A 23,344-nucleotide genomic window follows, 5' to 3' on the forward strand; every position below is an offset into this window, starting at 1 on the left:
AGTAAAGGGTCTGAATTCTTATGTCACTGCAATATTTGAGTTCTTGCTTTTCAATAAATTAGCAAAGATTACTAACATTCTGTTTTCACTTTGTCATTATGGGGTATTAAGTGCAGAATGATGGGAAAAAACTAGAATTTTTGTTTATTTGAGCACAAGGCCTCAACATAAAATGTGAAAAAATGTAAAGGCTCTGAAGACTTTCCAAATGCATGTTATATCAGTAAAAATGCTGACGGATATATTGGGAGGAATTTATCAATCTCATAGAAAAGTAGCAAAAAGGCCCTAAAGTTTTTGTCTTTTTACGCCACCCTCGCTACTTTAGCAAAAAAAGGGGCAGGGTCATAGCAGGCCCACACATTTATTATAATTTATGCTAGAAGACTGGCATAAATTATAGTGGAAGCTAAAAAGTGTAGCTCCTAGTTTAGCTGGCGTAGATTTCACTATGTGGGGCGTAACAAGGTAGTGGCCCGTGCCGGGCTCCGTAACTTACCCTCCCCCCGATTAAACACCTTTGGACAATTAAATAAATAAAATAATAATTATGCTCACCTCACCGGGCAGCGTTGTATGTGACGCAGAACTGATGGCGTTGAGTGCTGTGTCGCATATAACACCCTGACGCTGCTCAGTGTTAGGACCTTGTATGAGCTGCCGCATGCTGAAGGAGCCTAAGGAAACACAGAAAAGACAAGCCATGAGCTCAGTATGCTTTTTTTTATGTTCTGTGGGGTGGGAACCAACGGAGCTCGGCCACGGTCCTTGGGTCACACAACTAGCTGGAAGATGCGACAAATGTATTCAGAGGCGTGCGCCTCTTCATAAATCGGTTGCATCATTCTACATTGGAGCAGATAGCTAAGATGAACGTATCAAAAGCCAGTCTCAGTAAATCTGCCCTATAAGGAATCTATTAACTTTTCTACGCCAGTTTTCTGATGTAAAAAAAAGTCCCAAATGTCATAAAAGTTTGAGATTGCGGTTAAACTTTGCGGTTTTGGGCAGGGGGGCGTAGCTTTGAGAAATAGGGCGTGGCCACGCGAGGCCGCCTCACTGACTCGCGCTAGTAGATTTGACTTTCTGGTGCATTGACAGAGCGTATCCCGCTCACTTCCGGAACTCTGTGTGATGTCTTTATGTCAGGGAGGGAGGAGACTCGAGCTCCAGGTCGGTTAGAACTGGTCTAGGTGAAATAGACGGCGTGATGCAGCAACAGCGGAAAGACCAGTGATTAGCTGCACGTACGGAGAAGGACGGCAGTGAGCACTAGCCTCCACCAATCGCCCTTCTCTGTAGTCTCCATCACGTGAACTCTGGCCACACCCATCACGCAGATTATATAAGGGAGGAGAGCGCACGTCTGTGCGTCAGCCCTCTCATGTCAACAGCGGCCGAAAGCTCAGAGGCTACGAGCAGTGTCCCCTCCACTGCAGAGCCCAGCAGGTAGGTAAACCACGGCGGCACATACCTTTACATTGGTCGCTTGCAGAAAGCTATTCCTCCGTATTCTGGGCTGCTCGGTCGTCATTGTCCGCCCTGCTTTGTTTTCTTGTTCTGACTGTCCGAAGTAAATAGCGCGTTAGCTGCAGTAGAATGGTGATCGCACCAGTGTGCGCAGGCGCCTTGTAAACTTGCGGTGTGTTTAATTTGTGCAATTTCGGAGTTGTCTATAGAGTCTCCCACGTTACTTCTCTTTGCAGATGCAGCAACCAGGGACATTTTGGTTCTGGTTGTTGACACTGCTGGATAGAAGTCCTCCCCTCCGAATATCTGGGGTGAATACAGGAGGAGCTTGTTGTGCAATGCTTGGAGGCGTTAAATGGGTTATCCGGGCACCAAAAATTGCATTGCAATAATATATTTATGTGAAATTAATTAACTTACTAATTTGCTTTAAAGGACCAGTGTCACGGAAAATTTTTAGCATTTAGTGTTTTATTAAAACATGTTTGATTTATTTGTGTGTTTGCGGTTTATTTTATTTTTAATTTTTTCACTTTTACTTCTCTATGGGGGCTACCATTTTTTTTTCCATCTCTGTATGTGTCGATTAACGACACATACAGACATGGAATACGGCACATACAGTCCCCATAGAGAATGCGAACGGGGCCCGTTCCATCCACTATGCTGTACGCCGTCTGTGTGGGAACGGCGCATGCGCCGCTCCCACACAGTCCAAATTGAAGGTCTACGGCCGATCGACGTCCGCCGCCATTTTCTTGAGCGGAAGCCGCGGCCGGACAGTAAGAGTACTACTTCCGGTCGCGGCTTCCGGACTTGTGCACTTGGAGCGGAGGGAGCGGCGGCAGGAGCAGGTAAGTTATTTCTATGTATGTTCGTGTTTCAGTGTGTTTACTAGTGTATGTTAACCTACTACACTGTGTGTTAGCTCAAAAAATGGCGACACACAGTGTAGGAGGTTTGACCGTTCAATCCCCTCGTTTCTCCCGGCACTAGCCAGGATAAAGGAGGGGGGGGGGGGTTCTGAGAGCTCACTAGAGCGAGTGAGTTTTCTCAAATTTTGCAGCATAAAGCAATGTGGTTGCTTTACCACATGCAATGCTGCAATTTTGGGATTTGCTTCATCTAGTGACCAGCACTGGGAAATATTATAAATTAGAATCTAATTTATAATATTTCCTGACTCGTGAAAAAAATTAGAACAATGTTTAATCACCTATACACTAATTATTTAACTAAAAAAAAATAAAAATTTCTAGCGACACATTTCCTTTAATTAAAAATTCTGTACTAAATGGTGCAGTTAAAACCTCATGAGTTATTCTCTGAATCGCAGGAGCTTTTCTAATAATGATGACGCTCCGACACGGCCCCACGTGACTGAGCTCTTGCTTCATGTGCTGTTCGTGAACATGACCGCAAAGGGCTGTCACATTACCTATTGCTTGAGTCCCGAGCACAGCATCAGCTAGCGCTTTGCTCAGGACTCCAGCACTGGTCCCGACGTCCATATTTGGTTAATTCAGAGGTTTCCTATCACTGGAGTCCCCAAGCATAGCATCGGCTGATGCTCTGCCTGGGGACTCCACAACTTCTCCCGACGTCACTGTCCATATATGGATAATGACGTTGCCAGCAGTACTGGAGTCCCTGAGCAGCGCATCACCCGATGCTCTGTTTGGGAAGTCCAGCGATGGGGAAACCCCTGAATTGACCAAAATGGACAGCAGGAGCAGTGCTGGAGTCCTGAGCAAAGCGCTAGCTGATTTTCTGCTCGGGACTCAAGCAATAGGTAATGTGACAGCCCCTTGCGGTCGTGTTCACAAACAGCATATGTTGCCATCGCTCAGTCACATGGTGCTGTCGGAGCGTCATCAGAAAAGCTCCATCGATTCCGGGAATAACTCATGAGGTTTGAACTTTCACCATTTAGTACAGAATTTTAAATTCAAATATATTAGTAAGTTAATTAGTTTCACATAAGTATGTTATTGCAATGCAGTTATTGGTCCCCGGATAACCCCTTTAAATGTAATCCCCCCCCCCCCCCACAGGCATAATAACCATTGACTTGAAATGTTCTCCTGCACTGTTTTCACGTTTCCTGACTATGTGGGACGGCAGTTCTATGTGAACTAGGTTTTATTAGTCACTAGAAAAGATAATCGGCGCTGCCCAGGTATAAAGTGTCCGTCTGTGTTCATTGGATTTGTTCCAAGTGTGCCAAGGAGTCTAATCCATGCCCTCATATTTTCTTGGTTTACGGGTATATCGCTAGTAGCCCTATATACCCCGGCAGTTACACAATGTTTACTTCTATTTTAACTTCATAAATACCCAACAGCTAAAATACAACATTGGTAGTTTTATTACCAGTTGGCCATAGACTATGGTTGGATCATAATTGAAAACCGCATCATGCATGAAAGCCCGCTCATTGGCATGCTGAACATGTGCTCTATCGGCTTGCAGACTGGTCTGGGTACGAGCAGGAGTCTCTGCGCTTTTGAAAGCCACCTGTCTGCTCTATTGCTGAGAGTCAGAGTTTGCTAAGGAGTTCCAGCAACTTGAGCAGCAGTATGACGCATGTGATCAGCTTGCAGTTGGGCAAGAGGAGTCCCTGCAGGTAGTTCCTCCTGGCCAGTGGTGTGACTATAGGGGTTGCCGTGGCCCCCCACACCACATCAATGAAAAGTTACTATAGTAACTGGGGCCTATGTAATAAAGTATACAGGTCACTGTTGCTATAGTAAATGACCGTACTTACCCTCCTAGTTCCGGAGCGCAGCGGAGGTCCTGGCGTCACAGCGTGGTGTGCAGCGCATGACGTCAAAACGCTATGCGTTGCACACGACATCCCGACCCTGAATGGAGTCGGGATCTCCGCTGCGGCCGAAGAGGGTGAATTTAATACCACTGTCTGGAGCTGATAGGTCGGGGTCCAACTACCGGGACCCCCAACTATCTGCTGTTTTGAAGGGGGTGCAGCGAGTGCTACTTCCCGTGTATTCCCGTCACTTTCTCACACAGAATTGCTGACACGGACGTGTCAGTAATTCACAGTTTGAGCAAGTAAGGGAAATGAAGGGGAACCAGCGCTTGTATGAGCACTATCTTTTTCAAAACAGCTGATTGGCCTAACCTGAGGATAGGCCATCCATTTGTAGGCTTAGATACAAGACCTCAGCAAACAGTATACTGTATAAGCTTGCTGTCTTAGATACAGGGTGCAACAAACAGTATCACAGATGCATATGGGCACTGTATCTAAGCCTACCATATGTTAGGCTGTGTTCACATCGCCACTGCCCTTCTGCTGAGTGGTTTCAGTCAGGTAACCCCTCAATGGAAAGGCAAACTGTAATCTCGGCTTCAGTTTCCCTCATCAAGGTTTCCGTTTGTCACCGTTGAGACAGGGTTCCGTTGTTTTTTGACTGAATCAATAGAGCAGTCGACTGCGCTATTGGTTGCATCAAGTACAACGGAACCCTGTGACAAACGGGAAAACTTTAGCAATGTTTTCGTCACCATTGAGATCAATGGTGAGGGAAACAGAAGCTGAGGTTTCAGTTTCTTTTCGCTGCGGGGTTAACACGACGGAAACCTCCTCTGGAACCCCTCAACGGAAGGGCAGCTGTGATGTGAAAGGCCCTTACTAAGGTTAATTTTTTATTTTTTATTTTTTGCAGGTTCGGTCAGTTGCCTACGTCTGAGTCGATGACTGCTTTTTTTTCTTATCAATAAAATGGGTAATGGGGGCTGTGTTTTTTTTAATTTTTTTTTTATTTCAATAAACCAATTTTTTCTATGTCTTTGTATTTTATTTTATTTTTTAAACTTTATTACTACTGTCTTTGTAATGGCCGCTGACTAATTGACAGCATCCATTACTAAGGCGGGGCTTGGTGTTAGCCGGTGAAAAGGCTAACACTAAACTTCATTGTTACCCTGGTACCCACTGCCCCCAGGGAGATGCCGGATACGATCCAGTACCCGAACATCTGCAGTGATGGTCGGGTACTGGGGCAGAAGCATGTTAGGCTGGGAAAGGCTAAACGCAGTGGCCCTTCCCACCCTGGTAATGCTAGGCTGCTCCTGCTCTGTTGTATCTGGCTGGTTATGAAAATTGAGAGAACCCCCCCCCCCCCCCCCCACGGCCACGTTATTTAAAAAAATTGAATAAACAATGTGGAGTTCCCCCATTTTTATAACCAGCCAAATACAACATGGCAGCGACAGGCTAGCATTACCAGGGTGGGAAAGGCCACTGTTTTTGGCCTTTCCCAGCCTAATAATACCAGATTGCGGCCGTGCCAGTGCCCATCCATCACTACTTCCCGATACCCCTGGTTGTGGTGGGTATCGGGGTAATACTGGTGGCTAGTGTTAGCCTCTTGTCTCACATTATGCCCTGCCTTAGTAATGGACGTTGTCAATCAGCCAGCGGCCGTTACTAAGGCGGTAGTAATAAAGTTTAGAAAAATACATAGAAAACATATTTTATTGAAATAAAAATCCCACAAAACCCTCATTAACCATTTTATTGAGAATAACAAAAAAAGGCAGTTATCGACGTAGTCCTCGAATCCAAAGTAGTCCTCAACCGCACTTGTAAAAAAAAAAACACAAGCACAGAAATAATTTGTAACTCAAAACAATTCTTATACTTGCCTTTCCTGGGTCCACCGCTGGAGCCGCAATGTCGGCGAGCTGGGCCCTATAGCTAATCCGATCATATATGATACTGTCTGCTGAGCCACTATCTAATCTATAGCTGTAGGGTCCGTGCTATAGATATGCTGTCTCCTATATACACATACACGCAAACAGCGTCGCTTGCATGATAGGTATGGGTCCCACCTCTGAGACCTATAATCTAATAATCTTTATATAGCGCCAACATATTACGCAGCACTTTACAATTTAGAGGGAACATGAAACAGACAATATTAGACGTTCCATAGTGACAATTAATTTACAATTCAAACGAGGAGTGAAGACCCTGCTCGCAAGAGCTTACAATCTGTGTCTCCCTTATTTCCTCAAAGTGTAAGGGTATGTTCACACGCAGTGAGCAAAAACGTCTAAATATACGGAGCTGTTTTCAGGCGAAAACGGCTTCTGATTTTCAGACTTTTTTTTTTTTTTTTTAACAACTCACGTTTTTTACGGTCGTTTTTGGAGCTGTTTTTCAATGGAGTCAACGAAAAATTCCTCCAAAAATGTCCCAAGAAGTGTCCTGCACTTTGACGAGCCGTCATTTTATGTGCCGTATTTTGACAGACGCGTAAAAGGCTAATGGGATCAAAAAAACGTATTTTCGATTGAAAGCAATGGGCAAATATTTATAGGCGTTTTTCAGGCGTAATTCGAGGCGTAAAACGCCCGAATTATGTCTGATAACAGTGTGTGAACATACCCTAACAGTGTTTTCTGTATAATAGTCCAGCCATCTTCTATACATAAAGCTGCATGAGCCGGTCACCAGCCAGTATCTGTGTATGATGGACATGAAGTGAAGGAGTGTGAGGGAGTCTTATTCTGATGACTAATCTAAAAGGGGGGCCATGGAAAGGAGTCAGATTAGGGAATGTTATAGTCCGGTCTAAAAAGATGTGTCTTCAGGGCATGTTTAAAACTGGATATTGGGAATTAATCTGATTGTGGTAGTGCATTCCAGAGGACTGGTGCAGCACGAGAAAAATCTTAGACGGGAGTGGGAGGTTCAGATTATGGAGGATTTTAATCTAAGGTCGATGGCAGAACGTAGAACACGGGTAGGGTGGTAGACAGAGATGAGGGAGGAGATGTAAGGAGGTGCAGCACTGTGAAGAGCTTTGTGGGTGAGAGTAATAAGTTTGGATTTAATTCTGAAGGGGATGGGCAACCAGTGCAGTGACTGGCACAGGGTAGAGTCATACAGTTGGTCATAAAGACGAGCCTGGCTGCTGAATTAAGGATAGATTGGAGAGGGGAAAGTTTAGTGAAGAGGAAGACTGACTAGTAATGAGTTACAGTAGTCAAGACAAGAGTGAATCAGAGCAACATTACAGAGGTTAGTAGATTGTGGGAACACAAGGAGCTCCGTTTTAGAAAGATTCAGTTTCCGTAGACGGGGGGGGGGGGGGTGGTGGTGGTCGTCATGCGGTCTGCAGATTTGTGGTGCGGTCCGCAAAGGGGGGGGTGTTCATGCGGTCTGCAGATTGGTGCAGTCTGCAAAGGCGGGGGGAGTGGTGGTGCTGCGGTCCGCAAAGGCGAGGGGGGGGGTGGTGGTGCTGCGGTCCGCAAAGGTGGGGTGGTGGTGGTGCTGCGGTCCGCAAGGGCGGGGGGGGGGGTGGTTCTGCGGTCCGCAAAGGTGGGGGGTGGTGGTGCTGCGGTCCGCAAGGGCGGGGGGGGGGGTGGTGGTGGTGTGGTCCGCAAAGGGGGGGGGTAGTGATGGTGGTGCGGCCTGCAAGGGGGGGGTTTGTGAGGGTGCGATCTGCAAGGGTGTGTGTCTGACAAAGGAAAATCATTTGGAGATACTGATGCAAAATGGACATTAAAAGCTGACAATTGATCCGTTTTTAATGGCCATTATGTCGCACTGTCACGTGACTGCAGCCTAAAGTGCTTCATGCTATGAGTGAGAAACGTGTTAGCAGTAACATGTCCCACCTGTGTCCCATGGACGTTTTTTTCTATGTCGAAATAAAGCTTTCTAAATGTCTATGTGCTGAGGATTTTCTTCCAAAAACTCTTCTATTTAATATTGGATCCTTGCTTGCCTGCAAGCCCCCTTCTTCCGACTGAACTCCAACTGAGGAACTACAGATCCCAGGACAACGTTTTGGGTGAGCACACCTGCAGCTTCCATTGCTGCAATTTTTTTGTTTGTATAAAAATATCCCTTTTATTTTTACTGCACGGTGAACACTGTAACAAATTAAACACTGACCATTTATTTATTTTTTGGTCACCTTGTCTCAGAAAAATTTAATAGGTGATCAAAAAGTTGCAAGCACTCCAAAAAGGTACCCACAAAAACTACAGTCGCAAAAAATAAGCCCTCCCACAGCGATATCAACTGAAAAATAAAAGTTATGGCTGTCAGAAAATGGCGACACTTAGGCCCCATGCACACGAACGTGTTTTTGCGGCCGCAATTCCCCCGAAAATCCACGGGAGAATTGCGGCCCCATTCTTTTCTATGGGGCAATGCACACGACCATAGTTTTTGCAGTCCTTTCACAGCCCGGACCGCAGAAAGAACGGGCATGTCTTATTACGGCCCTGTTCTGTGGTCCGGGCTCATTGAAAACAATGGTGGCGGCCATGTGCATGTCCCGCGATTTGCGGGCGGCCTGCGGCTGACAGTCCGCAGCCGGCCGACCCGAAAATCACGGCCGTGCACATGGCTACGGTCGTGTGCATGAGGCCTTAGGCTACATTCACGCAACCTTGAAAAAGTCACACGGCCGTTTTCAGAACAGTCAAGTTCACGGCCAGACTGCTCCCATAGATGTCAATAGATAATTTTTTTTACCGGCCGCTTTTTAGGAAACGATCCTTGTAACGGCTGGCAAAAACTGATACTGGCCGAGGACTCCTCGCACACCGTGCTACTTTGAACGCTGAGCTAGGGGAAGCCCTTGACATCACTGTCAATAGAAGGACGATGATACCTGCGCCGTATTTATGGGGGGCGGCATTATCTACAATGGGCACTGTGGCACAATCTACGTGGACACTGGTGATTTCAGGGGGTTGGGACAAATTTTCTTTAACGGCCATTAAAAACTGATAGACAGACTGGAAATGGATGAAAATTTTGACACGCTGATGCAAAACGGCCGTGAAAAACTGACAGTTGATCGGTTTTCAATTACCTTTTTTTTCACCATCGTGAGTGTAGGCCAAAACATGTATTTTTTTTTTATTTTTTTTAGAAAGTATTTTTATTGTGGGTAAATAGTACAACGTAAAAGAACAATATATAAATTTGGTATCGCTTTAACCCCTTCCCGCTCCTTGACGTACTATTACGTCATGGCAGCTGTATCGTTCGCGCTCCATGCCGTAATAGTACGTCTCGGGAGTAACGGCCGTTTCGGCCGTCCTCCCGACACATACAGGAGCTGTGACACTGCTGTCTTGTTCAGCAGCTGTCACAGCTCCTACAGCGGGGACCGATCGCTGTGTCCCCGCTGATTAACCCCTTAAAAGCCGCGTTCTATAGAGATCGCGGCTTTTTAGGGGTTAAGCTGCCATCGCCGGCCTGCTACGCGATAGCGGCCGGCGATGGTGACTATGGCAACCGGACACCAAACAATGGCGTCCGGCTATGCCATAGACGGAAGCCTAGTGGGTCCTGACAACGTCAGGACCCACTATGCTTGCTGTCAGTGAGTAGCTGACAGTTCTAATACACTGCACTACGCATGTAGTGCAGTGTATTAGAATAGCGATCAGGGCCTCCTGCCCTCATGTCCCCTAGTGGGACAAAGTAATAAAGTAAAAAAAAAGTTAAAAAAAGATGTGTAAAAATAAGAAAATAAAAGTTTTAAAAGTAAAAGTCCCACTTTTTCCCTTATCAGTCCTTTATTATTAATAAAAATATATAAACAAACAAATAAACTATACATAATTGGTATCGCCGCGTCCGTAACGGCCTGAGCTACAAAATTATTTTGTTATTTATCCCGCACGGTGAACGCCGTAAAAAAAAATATTAATAAACCGTACCACAATCACAATTGTTTGGTCACTTCACCTCCCAAAAAATGGAATAAAGAGATCAAAAAGTCGCATGTACCTAAAAATGGTACTGATGGAAAATACAGTTCGTTACGCAAAAAATAAGTCCTCGCACGCCTTTATTGATTGAAAAATAAAAACGTTCTGGCTCTTAGAATAAGGTAACAGAAAAAGTTAATGATTGTTTACAAAACGTATTTTATTGTGCAAACGCCATAAGACATAAAAAAAAACTATAAACATCTGGTATCGCCGTGATCGTATCGCCCCGCAGAATAAAGTTAATATATCATTTATAGCGCACGGTGAACGCTGTAAAAAAAAAGTATACAAAAACAATAGTAGAATTGCTGTTTATTAGTCACCACGCCACCTAAAAATGGAATAAAAACTGATCAAAAAGCCGCATGCACCCCAAGAAAACTACAATGGATTCCTCAAGGGGTCTAGTTTCCAAATTGGGGTCATTTTTGGGGGGTTTCCAATGTTTTGGCACCACAAGACCTCTTCAAACCGGACATGGTGCCTAATAAAAAAGAGGGCTCAAAATCCGCTAGGTGCTCCTTTGCTTCGGAGGCTGGTGCTTCAGTCCATTACCGCCCGAGGGCCACATGTGGGATATTTCTCTAAACTGCAGAATCTGGGCAATAAGTATTGAGTTGCGTTTCTCTGATAAATCCTTTTGTGTTATAAAAAAAATGGTATAAAAAGAGTAAATTTCACCTCTACTTTGCTCTAAATTTCTGTGAAACACCTAAAGGGTTCATAAACTTTCTAAATGCTGTTGTGAATACTTTGAGGGGTCTAGTTTCTAAAATGGGGTGTTTGATAGGGGTTTCTAATATATGGGCCCCTCAAAGCAACTTCAGAAATGAACTGGAACCTAAAAAAATAAATAAATGAGGCAATACTTCGCTTCTTACATTATACTGATAATGAGCCGTGCCCACTCCGAGATGACCCCAGTTTTGACCGTTTGTATAAACGGAGACCCCTATTAGACCGTTCCAGTGCCCGGTTTTCCCAAGCATACACCCCCGAGAAGTGTTTTTCTATTGATGAGTCCCTGGTACATTTTAAAGGGAGGGTTCAATTCCGCCAGTACCTGCCAGGTAAGAGGGCAAGGTATGGCGTGAAGATGTATAAGCTGTGCGAGAGTGCATCAGGGTATACCTACAGGTTTAGGATATATGAAGGAAAGGCCACCCCCAAACCAGACTGCATCCTGGACTACAATAGGTACATGGGAGGGATGGACTTGTCAAATCAAGTCCTGAAGCCCTACAGCGCCATGCGGTGTGGTATAAGAAGCTGGCCGGGCACATCATACAGATGGCTTTGTACAATGCGTATGTGCTACGTCGATGTGCAGGCCAGAGGGGAACTTTCCTGGAATTTCAAGATCTAATCTTTAGGGACCAGGAAGGGGGGGCACCCAGTACTTCTGGAAGCGAGGCCACACGCATCGTACCAGGGCAACACTTTCCAGGAGAAGGTCCCCAAACCGGTGGAAAGGGAAAGAGTCAAAAGAGGTGCAGTCTGCTATAAGAGGGGGATAAGGAAGAACACAATATACCAATGTGACACGTGTCCCGAAAAACCAGGGCTCTGTATAAAAGATTGTTTTAAAATGTATCATACATCCCTTGAGTTTTAATTTACCCTGATGCACTCCGCACAGCTTACCCCCCTCATCTTTCCCTTCTGAGCCCTGCCGTATGCCCAGGCAGCTGATAACAGCCACATGTAGGGTATTGTCGTACCCAGGAGAACCCACATTACAATTTAAGGGGTGTATATCTCCGGTGGCGCATGCTGGGCACACTATATTGGACACTGAAATGGCATATACATATATAAAATTGCAAATCTCACACTGCACCATCTGCTGCGCATTATCTTTTACACAGTACCTGTGGGGTCAAAATGCTCACTACACCTCTAGATGAATGTCTTAAGGGGTGTAGTTTTTAAAATGGGGTCACTTCTCGGGGGTTTCAACTGTACTGGTACCTCAGGGGCTTCTGCACACATGACTTAGCACCAGAAAAGCTCCAGTAGGCCAAATGGTGGTCCTTTCCTTCTGAGCCCTCCCATGGGCCCAAAGGGCAGTTTATCACCACAAATGGGGTATTGCCGCACTAAGGACAAATTGGGCAACAAAATGGGGTATGTTGTTCCTTGTGAAAATAAGAAATTTTGATCAAAAATGACATCTTATTGGAAAAAATATAATTTTTTTCATTTCACAGCCCAATTCAAATAGGTGCTGTGAAAAAACTGTGCGGTCAAAATGATAACAAAAACCATAAATGAATTCCTTGAGGGGTGTAGTTTCCAAAATGGGGTCACTTCTGGTGGGTTTCCATTGCTTTGATACCTCTGGGGCTCTGCAAATGCAACATGGCACCCGAAAACCAATCCAGCAAAATCTGGACTCCAACAAACACATAGCGCTCCTTTCCGTCTGAGCCCTCCCATGGGCCCAAACGGCAGTTTATCACCACAAATGGGGTATTGCCGCACTAAGGACAAATTGGGCAACAAAATGGGGTATGTTGTTCCCTGTGAAAATAAGAAATTTTGATCAAAAATGACATCTTATTGGAAAAAATATAATTTTTTTCATTTCACAGCCCAATTCAAATAGGTGCTGTGAAAAACCTGTGCGGTCAAAATGATAACAAAAACCATAAATGAATTCCTTGAGGGGTGTAGTTTCCAAAATGGGGTCACTTCGGGTGGGTTTCCATTGCTTTGATACCTCTGGGGCTCTGCAAATGCGACATGGCACCCGAAAACCAATCCAGCAAAATCTGGACTCCAACAAACACATAGCGCTCCTTTCCTTCTGAGCCCTCCCATGGGCCCAAACGGCAGTTTATCACCACAAATGGGGTATTGCCGCACTAAGGACAAATTGGGCAACAAAATGGGGTATGTTGTTCCCTGTGAAAATAAGAAAATTTGATCAAAAATGACATCTTATTGGAAAAAATATAATTTTTTTCATTTCACAGCCCAATTCAAATAGGTGCTGTGAAAAAACTGTGCGGTCAAAATGATAACAAAAACCATAAATGAATTCCTTGAGGGGTGTAATTTCCAAAATGGGGTCACTTCTGGTGGGTTTCCATTGTTTTGATACCTCAACGCCTCTTCAAACCTGGCATGCTGCCTAAAATATATTCTAATAAAAAAGAGGCCTCAAAATGCACTAGGTGCTTCTTTGCTTCTAGGGCTTGTGTTTTAGTCCACGAGCGCAGTAGGGCCACATGTGGGACATTTCTAAAAACTGCAGAATCTGGACAATACATATTTAGTAGTGTTTCTCTGGTGAAACCTTCTCTGTTACTTAAAAAAAATTGAATAAAATTGAAATTCAGCAGAAAAAATGAAATTTGCAAATTTCATTTCCACTTTGCTTTAATTCCTGTGAAATGCCTGAAGGGTTAAAAAACTTTCTATATGCTGTTTTGAATACTTTGAGGGGTCTAGTTTTTAAAATGGGGTGTTTTATGGGGGTTTCTAATACATAGGCCCCTCAAATCCACTTCAGAACTGAACTGGCACCTTCAAAAAAAGGCTTTTGAAATTTTCTTAAGAATGAGAAATTGCTGTTTATGTTCTAAACCTTGTAACGTCCAAGAAAAATAAAATAATGTTCAAAAAACGATGCCAATCTAAAGTAGACATATGGGAAATGTGAACTAGTAACTATTTTGGGTGGTATAACCGTCTGTTTTTCAAGCAGATGCATTTAAATTCTGAAAAATGCTATTTTTTGTAAATTTTCTCTAAATTTTGCAATTTTTCACAAATAAAGACTGAATATATCGACCAAATTTTACCACGAACATGAAGCCCAAAGTGTCACGAGAAAACAATCTCTGAATCGCTTGGATAGGTTTAAGCATTCCGACGTTATTACCACATAAAGTGAAATATGTCAGATTTGAAAAATGGGCTCTGAGCCTTAAGGCCCAAACTAGGCTGCGTCCTTAAGGGGTTAATCGTATCGACCCACAGAATGAAGTTAACATGTTTAGACTGCACGGTGAACACAAAAAAAAAAAAAAGAAGAAACAAAACCGTGCTAGAACTGCTGTTTTTTGGTTCCTTCGCCTCAAAAAATGTGACCATTCGTTCTACAAAAAACAAGCCCTCACACGGCTCCGTCATGGTAAAAGTAACAAGTTTTGACTCTCAAAACGTAATGATGCTAAATGACGGCCCAGACAAATTTTTTAGACCCAGTCGTTTTTCACTAAAGCCCCACATTATTTGCTGGACCCCACAGGTGGACCCTGTAGATGCAGCGGAGATGAGGAAACTTTAGGCCCTTGTGCTGCTTATAGGGCTAATGAAGAAGTCAAAGATTAGGCAATACTGGAGTGCATATATTTTGTACAATATCCCAAAAAAAAACGGATTGGTTGAAAGCGTACACACCAATCCATGATTATTAATTTTATTCATTCACCCCATTATTACATCATCCTGATGTACTCTCCCAGCTGATGTACTCCGCCCAGTTTGCGCATACCCTTGCGTGTATAGCCTGACGCACTCCGCCCAGCTTGCGTGTATAGCCTGACACACTCCGCCCAGCTTGTGTATGCTCCCACATTATAAGGTGAAAATACCAGTAAAGCCCCAAACAAAGCTACTACCAAGCAGAATCTACACTCCAAAAGCCAAATGTCGGTCCTTCTGAGCCGGACAGTGCCCAAACAGCAGTTTGACAACATATGGGGTGTTCCTGTATTCTGGAGAACCCGCTTAACAATTTATAGGGTGTCTCTCCAGTGGCACAAGCTGGGCACAACGTATTGGTCACTGAAATGGCATGTCAGTGGAAAAATCGCAATTTTAATTCTGCAGCATCCACTGTGCTCTAACTTCTGCCAAACACTTGCGGGGTAAAAATGCTCAATACCTCTAGATAAATTTCTTCAGGGATGTAGCTTCCAAAATGGGTTAATTTTTCAGGGCTTTCCACTCTACTGGTACCTTAGCTCAATGCAATGTAGTATCAAAACTAATTTTGTCAAATCTCAACTCCAAAAACCAAATTACGTTCCTTCCCTTTAGAGAATTGCTGTGTCCCCCCAATAGGTTATGACAATACGTGGGGTATTGCCGTACTCTGGAGAAATTCCAGAAAAAAAAAAAAAAAAAGCCTTTCATTTTTACATAAATTCTGCTGAATTCAGCAAAAACTCTGTGGGATCAATATGCTTGAAAAATTCCTTGAGGGGTGTAGTTTTCAAAATGGTCACTTTTGGGGGGTTTCCACTGTTTTGGCACCACATATTCTTAAAGAAAAGGAGGCCACAAAATCCACTTTCTTTGCTGATGGACTGACATACTGGCCTTAGAAGCACACTAGGGCCACATGTGGGATATTTCTAAAAACTGCAGAATCTGGGCAATAAATATGTTGCATGTCTCTGGTAAAAACTTTCTGTTACAGGAAAAAAAGGATGAAAAACTAATTTCTGCAAAAAAAAAGCGATTCATAAATTTCACCTCTACTTTGCTTTAATTCTTGTGAAACGCCTAAATGGTTAAGAAACGTTCTTAATGCTGTTATGAATACTTTGAGGGTGCAGTTTTTAAAATGGGGTGATTTATATTGTATGGGCCCCTCAAAGCCACTTCACAACTGAACTGGTCCCTGAAAAAATTGCTTGAATTTGAGAAATTGCTGCTATAAGCTAACTCCAAAAGTTCTAATCCTTGTAATATCCTAGAAAAAAAATATGTTCAAAGAAAACCCACTGCCAACGTAATGTAGACTTATGGGATATGTGAAATAGTAACTATTTTGTCTGGTATTACGATCTGTTTTACAAGCAGAAAAATTTTATTTCCGAAAAGCGCTCCTTTTTGCAAGTCTTTCTCAACTTTGGTATGTTTCACAAATTAGTATTGAATTTATCGACCAAAGTTTTTCCCTAACCTTAACCCCTTAAGGACGCAGCCTAGTTTGGGCCTTAAGGCTTAGAGCTCATTTTTCAAATCTGACATATTTCACTTTTTTGGTAATAACGTCGGAATGCTTAAACCTATCCAAGTGATTCTGAGATTGTTTTCTCGTGACACATTGGGCTTCATGTTAGTGGTAAAACTTGGTCGATATATTCAGTGTTTATTTGTGAAAAATTGCAAAATTTTGAGAATTTTGAAAAAATAGAATTTTTCAGAATTTAAATGCATCTGCTTGTAAAACAGATAGTTATACCACCAAAAATAGTTACTAGTTCACATTTCCCATATGTCTACTTTAGGGTATGTTCACACGGCCAAATTTCAGACGTATACGAGGCGTATTATGCCTCGTTTTACGTCTGAAAATATGGCTACAATACGTCGGCAAACATCTGCCCATTCATTTGAATGGGTTTGCCGACGTACTGTGCAGACGACCTGTTATTTACGAGTCGTCGTTTGACAGCTGTCAGACGACCCGTAAATTTACTGCCTCGGCAAAGAAGTGCAGGGCACTTCTTTGCCACGTAATTTGAGCCGTTCTTCATTGAAATCAATGAAGCACGGCTCAAGGTTTACGAGCGTCTCAGACGCCTCGTAAATTACGAGGAGGAGCTTTTACGTGTGAAACGAGGCAGCTGTTAACAGTCTGTCTTTTCACACGTAACTGCCTCTCAGCGTGTGAACATACCCTTAGATTGGCATCATTTTTTGAACATTCTTTTATTTTTCTTGGACATTACAAGGTTTAGAACATAAACAGCAATTTCTCATATTTTTAAGAAAATTTCAAAAGCCTTTTTTTTTAAGGTAAGGGTATGTTCACGCGGCGGGGGGTCCGTAACGGCTGAAATTACGGGGATGTTTCAGCCTGAAAACATCCCCGTAATTTCAGCCGTACCGGCATGTGCAGGCGCTTGAACGCCGCGTCAATTACGGCCGTAATTAGCGCTGCTATTCATTGGAGTCAATGAATAGCGGCTCCAATTACGGCCAAAGAAGTGACAGGTCACTTCTTCTACGCGGGCGTCTATTTACGCGCCGTCATTTGACAGCGGCGCGTAAATATACGCCTCGTGTGAACAGACAAACGTCTGCCCATTGCTTTCAATGGGCAGATGTTTGTCAGCGCTATTGAGGCGCTATTTTCAGACGTAATTCGGGGCAAAAACGCCCGAATTACGTCCGTAAATAGGCCGTGTGAACATACCCTAACTGTTCAGTTCTGAAGTGGCTTTTAGGGGCCTACATATTAGAAACCCCCATAAAACACCCCATTTAAAAACTAGACCCCCTTAAAGTATTCAAAACAGCATTTAGAAGTTTTTTTTAACCCTTTATGTATTTCACAGGAATTAAATCAAAGTGGATGTGAAATTTGCGAATTTCATTTTTTTTCTTGCTGAATTTCAATTTTATTCAATTTTTTTCGGTATCACAGAAGGTTTTACCAGAGAAATACTACTAAATATGTGTTGCCCAGATTCTGCAGTTTTTAGAAATGTCCCACATGTGGCTCTAGTATTCACCTGGACTAAAACACAAGCCCCAGAAGCAAAGAAGCACCTAGTGCATTTTGAGGCCTCTTTTTTATTAGAATATATTTTAGGCAGCTTGCCAGGTTTGAAGAGGTGTTGAGGTGCCAAAACAGTGGGAATTCCCAAAAAGTTACCCCATTTTGGAAACTACACCCCTCAAGGAATTCATTTTATGGTTGTTGTTACCATTTTGACCCTACGGATTTTACTCAGCACGTATTTGAATTGGGCTGTGAAATTAAAAAAAATGAATTTTTTCCAATAAAATTTAATTTTTCATCAACATTTCTTATTTTCACAGGGAACAAAATACCTCATTTTGTTGCCCAATTTGTCCTGAGTGCAGCAATACCCCATTTGTGGCGATAAACTGCGATTTTGGCCCATGGGAGGCCTCAGAAGGGAAGGAGCGCTGTGTGTGTTCTTTGGAGTGCAGATTTTGCTGGATTGGTTTTCGGTGCCATGTCGCATTTGCAAAACCCCAGAGGTATCAAAGCAATGGAAACCCACCAGAAGTGACCCCATTTTGGAAATTACACCCCTCAAGGAATTCATTTATGGGTGTTGTGACCATTTAGACACCACAGTTTCTACACAGAATTTATTTGAATTGGGCTGTGAATGAAATAAAATGTAATTTTTTCCAATAAGATGTCGTTTTGGCAAAAAATTACTTATTTTCACAAGGAATACAATACCCCATTTTGTTGCCCAATTTGTCCTGAGTGCGGCAATATCCCAGTTGTGGTGATAAACGGCCGTTTGGGCCCATGGGGGGCTCAAAAGGAAAGGACCACCATTTGGCCTACTGGGGATTTCATGGTTCTAAGTCATGTATGCAGAAGCCCCTGAGGTACCAGTACAGTTGAAACCCGCAAGAAGTGACCCCATTTTAAAAACTACACCCTTGAGGCATTCATCTAGAGGTGTAGTGAGCATTTTGACCGGAGACATACACCCCATAAACTGAAATGTGGGTTCTCCTGTGTACGGCAACACCTTCAATGTGGCTGTTATCAGTTGCCTGGGCACACGGCAGGGCTCAGAAGGGAAAGATGAGGGGGATAAGCTGTGCGGAGTGCATCCGGGTAAATTAAACTGGGATAGATTAAAAATCAAGGGATGTATGATACATTTTAAAACACTCTTTCATACAGAGCCTTAGTTTTTCAGGACACGTGTCACATTGGTATATCGTGTCCTTCCTTATCCCCCTCTTATAGAAGACTTTGCACCTCTTTTGACTTTTTCCCTTCTTGCCAGTTTGGGGAACTTCTCGGTATGTTGTGCATGGCCAGCTTCTTATACCACACCGCAAGGCACTGTAGAGCTTCAGGACTTTATCTGACAAGTCCACCCCTCCCATGTACCTATTGTAGTCCAGGATGCAGTCTGGTTTGGGGGTCTCTGTACTGGTACCTTGTACGGGTACTGGTGTGACATCTCTCCTATCCTTGTACGTGACACACAATATGTTGCTGCTAGAATGTGCCCTGGTCTTGTCAGGTCCGTATTTCACACCGAATAACCACCTCTGTAAATTGAAAGCTGAAGGCATGCCTGGAGAGAAGTACACCACACAAATGTCTGAGGTACAGCTTCAATGTCAGCCAGGAGGAACTGCACTTTATTCAGAACAAAGAAACACACACAAAGAAGACACATGCCCCTCCCTATAGATGTGGGACTTGCTTGAATCCCATTGGCTCTTCTGCTGTAAGTCTTCCTATACATTCTTCTGCACACTCCTCTTTGCATTCCAGGGGGCGGTGTCTTCCATAGGTGTGTCCGACATGAACAAAGAACTTGTTATATATATCAGTATATTACACAAAGAACTGAAATGTATATACATATGTGTGAGGATAATATTTTTCAGACAATATACATAGTAATGAGCCCTGACAGTCTCACCTGTTCTGAGTGTTTGCCCAAGCAGAGTCTTAGGGAGGCCTCTCAGATTTCTTCTAGCCGTGCCGCATGCCACAGTACTTCTGGAAGCGAGGCACTTGAAGAGCGGGACGCTGGTATAAAAATTATCCAGGTAGAGGTGGTGCTGGGGGCTGAATACTGCTGTCCTTCCCTTCATATATCCTAAATTTGTAGGTATACCCTGATGCACTCTCGCACAGCTTATACATCTTCACACCATGCCTTGCCCTCTTACCCGGCAGGTACTTGCGGAATTGAAGCCTCCATTTAAAATGTACCAGGGACTCATCAATAGAAATACACTTCTTGGGGGTGTATGCTTGGGAAAACCGGGCACTGAAACTGTCTAATAGGGGTCTCAGTTTATAAAAACTGTTAAAATTGGGGTAATCTCGGGGTGGGCACTGCTCATTATCAGTATAATGTAAGAAATGAAGTATTGCCACATTTTTTTTTTTTTTTTTTAGGTTACAGTTCAGTACTGAAGTTGCTTTGAAGGGCCCATATATTAGAAACCCCTATCAAATACCCCATTTTAGAAACTAGAGCCCTCAAAGTATTCACAACAGCATATAGAAAGTTTATTAACCCTTTAGGTGTTTCACAGGAATTTAGAGCAAAGTAGAGGTGAAATTTACATTTTTTTTTTTGTCAGAAAATCCTTTTTATTACACTTTTTTCTGTAAAACAGAAGGTTTTACCAGAGAAACGCAACTTAGTACTTATTGCCCAGATTCTGCAGTTTTGCGAAATATCACACATGTGGCCCTAGTGCGGTAATGGACTGAAGCACCGGCCTCCGAAGCAAAGGAGCACCTAGAGGAGTATGAGGCCTGCTTTTTATTAGGCACCATGTCCGCTTTGAAGAGGTCTTGTGGTGCCAAAACAGTGGAAACCCCCCAAAAGTGACCCCAATTTGGAAACTAGACCCCTTGAGGAATTCATTGCAGTTTTCATGGGGTGCATGTGACTTTTTGATCAGTTTTTATTCTATTTTTATGTGGCGTGGTGACTAAAAAAACAGCAATTCTACTATTGGTTTTTATTCTATTTTTTTTTTACAGCGTTCACCGTGCGCTTTAAATGGCATATTCTCTTTATTCTGCGGGGCGATACCAGATGTTTATAGTTTGCACAATAAAATACTTTTTGTAATAAATAATTTACTTTTTGTTACCTTATTCTAAGAGCCATAACTTTTTTTTTTTTATTTTTCCATCAAAGCCGTGCGAGGACTTATGTTTTGCGTAACGAACTGTAGTTTCCATCAGTACCATTTTTAGGTACATGCGACTTTTTGATCTGTTTTTATTCCATTTTTTTATGAGGAAGTGACCAAAACATTGTGATTCTGGTACGGTTTATTTTTTTATGGCGTTCACCGTGTGGGATAAGGAACGAAATTATTTTGATTGCCACAGGGAATTCCTGTGATGCGATTGAGGGACATACCATGTATGAGCAGACAGCCCAGGGTCTGATTTAGGTATGCCCTGGCAACTGTCTGTAATACTAGTACACAGTCTAATGTACTGGCACATGGGTATATGCCAGTACATTAAATGGAAGGTGTCACGAAATTTTTTTTTATGTTATTGCTTTTAGTATGTCATTAATATAAATTTTATGTTTTTGTGTTGTACTTTTTTTCTTTCTTTTACTTCTTTATGGGGGATGCCATTTTTTTTTTTTCATCTCTGTATGTGTCGATTAACGACACATACAGAGATGGAATACGGCACATACATCCCCATAGAGAATGCAAACGGGAGCCGTTCCATTCACTATAGCGTACGCCGTCTGTGTGGGAACGGCGCATGCCCCGCTCCCACACAGACCAAAAGGAAGGTCTTCGGCAGAGCGACATCCGGCGCCATTTTCATGTGGACCGGAAGCCGCGGCCGGACAGTAAGACGAGTACTTCCGGTCGCGGCTTCCGTCCATATGTTCAGAAGCAAGGACTAGGAGCGAAGGCAGTGGCGTCAGGAGCAGGTAAGTTATGTTTGTGTATGTGATGTGTGTGTACGTGTTATACTGTGTGATTACCACTGTATCTAATCCTCCTACACACTGCATTTGCTCAAAAAATGGCGGCGCACAGTGTAGGAGGTTTGAACATTCAACCCCCTCCTTTCTCCTGGCACTAGCCAGGGGAAAGGAGGGGGGATTGTTTGAGGACACTAGAGCGAGTGTGTCTTCAATTTTGCAGCATAAAGCAATGGGGTTGCTTTACCACATGCCAATGCTGCAATTTTAAGAATTTCTCCCTCTAGTGACCAGCACATGGAAATGTTATAAATTAGAATCTAATTTTGATATTTCCTGACTTGTGAAAAAATTAAAAAACATAACCATAAAAATTATTAAATTAAGTCAGAACATAATTATCGGCGCAACTATAATAACCTGTACAACAAATTTATAGCGTCATTTTTGATGGTGAATGCTGTAAAACACAATTTTTTATTTTTATGCGTTCTTGGCAAAAGGAAAATGTATATCAATTAAACGATAATGTGAATGTACCATAATACAGTCTTCTACAGCTATGTCAAACAAAGAAATTCGGTATGAGCGCGGGATTGAGATGAAAAAACTAAACTTGCTCTGTCAAGGCCAAAATTGGCAAGGTCCCTAAGGGGTTAACCCAATATTGCCATTATGTGACTTTTTTTTTTTTTTTTTTTTTAACCAGATATAAAAAAAATAATAAATTTTTTTTTTTTTTTTACATTTTGAAAAAAACACCTACACACGTGCAGAGTACAAAAAACATCTCCCCTCTAAACCACTTCCCAACCTGGTACACCCGGGATAAGTCCCCCCACCCTTTTGACCATACAATACCTTAAGCAATTAGCCGCAGTCTGCACATGTATCTGTAGTGACTGGAAATTAAAAAATCTGCAGCAACTTTCTGTAAAGCCATTTATGCAGCAGCACAATACATCTTTGCAGGACCTGCTAGTAAGACTCTTCTCTGTAGAAGCTAGACCCAAACCAGTCAGTTTTACCAAAGAGCCTTCATCTCTTCATATTTTTCTGTTTCAATAATTTTTATTGAAGTTTTACAAGGAAAGATAAACCCCATCAAGCAATACAAAAGAAAACAATAAAAAGACCTAGTCGGAGGCATTCCACGTCTATCAAATCATAACATACAATTGTAAGTCAAGACTTACCATATATCATATAAAAGGTAAGGAAGGACTAAAAGAGGGGCGGGGGGACAGAAAAATGAGGGTTAAGTGTCCTTCAGACCAAATAAACCCAAGAGATCGTCCCAAAGTATCCGAGCCAAGGCTGCCAAACCTGAAGAAAGAATTCTTCTTTATCGGAGACCGTACAATGCAACCGATCATTAACCATAATCCAATTCAATTTAGTCTTAACTAGATGAATAGTAATCTCTAGGCTTTTCCCAGGATGTAGCTATAGTAATTTTGGCTGCCAGGAACAGAAAGGATACAAATTTATGAGCGGCTTTAGATAATCCAGTGATGGTCTCATTAATGCCTGTGATGGGGACATTTTCAAGTTAATGGGAGTTATAGAAAATAACCTATTATAGATTTGCCACCAGAATCGGCGGACCTTCGGGCAACCCCACCATACATACATTACTTTATAATTGTCTTCAACCAGCGAAGCATTAATAGAAATTTTTGCAATACGTT

The 23,344-nt window shown here is 42.9% G+C and overlaps 1 protein-coding gene across 1 annotated transcript in view; it reads left to right on the top strand.

The window, feature by feature from the left end:
* Positions 1–1,226: 1,226 nt before the first annotated feature.
* The window catches only part of MKNK2 (MAPK interacting serine/threonine kinase 2), a 225,982-nt gene continuing 203,864 nt past the window's right edge, over positions 1,227–23,344 (top strand). Inside the window, exon 1 of the mRNA XM_075850463.1 lies at positions 1,227–1,449. The gene's annotated coding sequence lies outside the window, so the exon portion shown is untranslated. The remainder of the gene's footprint in view (positions 1,450–23,344) is intronic.

The sequence above is a fragment of the Rhinoderma darwinii genome, chromosome 1 (genome assembly GCF_050947455.1).
Source record: "Rhinoderma darwinii isolate aRhiDar2 chromosome 1, aRhiDar2.hap1, whole genome shotgun sequence".
Classification (NCBI taxonomy): domain Eukaryota; kingdom Metazoa; phylum Chordata; class Amphibia; order Anura; family Rhinodermatidae; genus Rhinoderma; species Rhinoderma darwinii.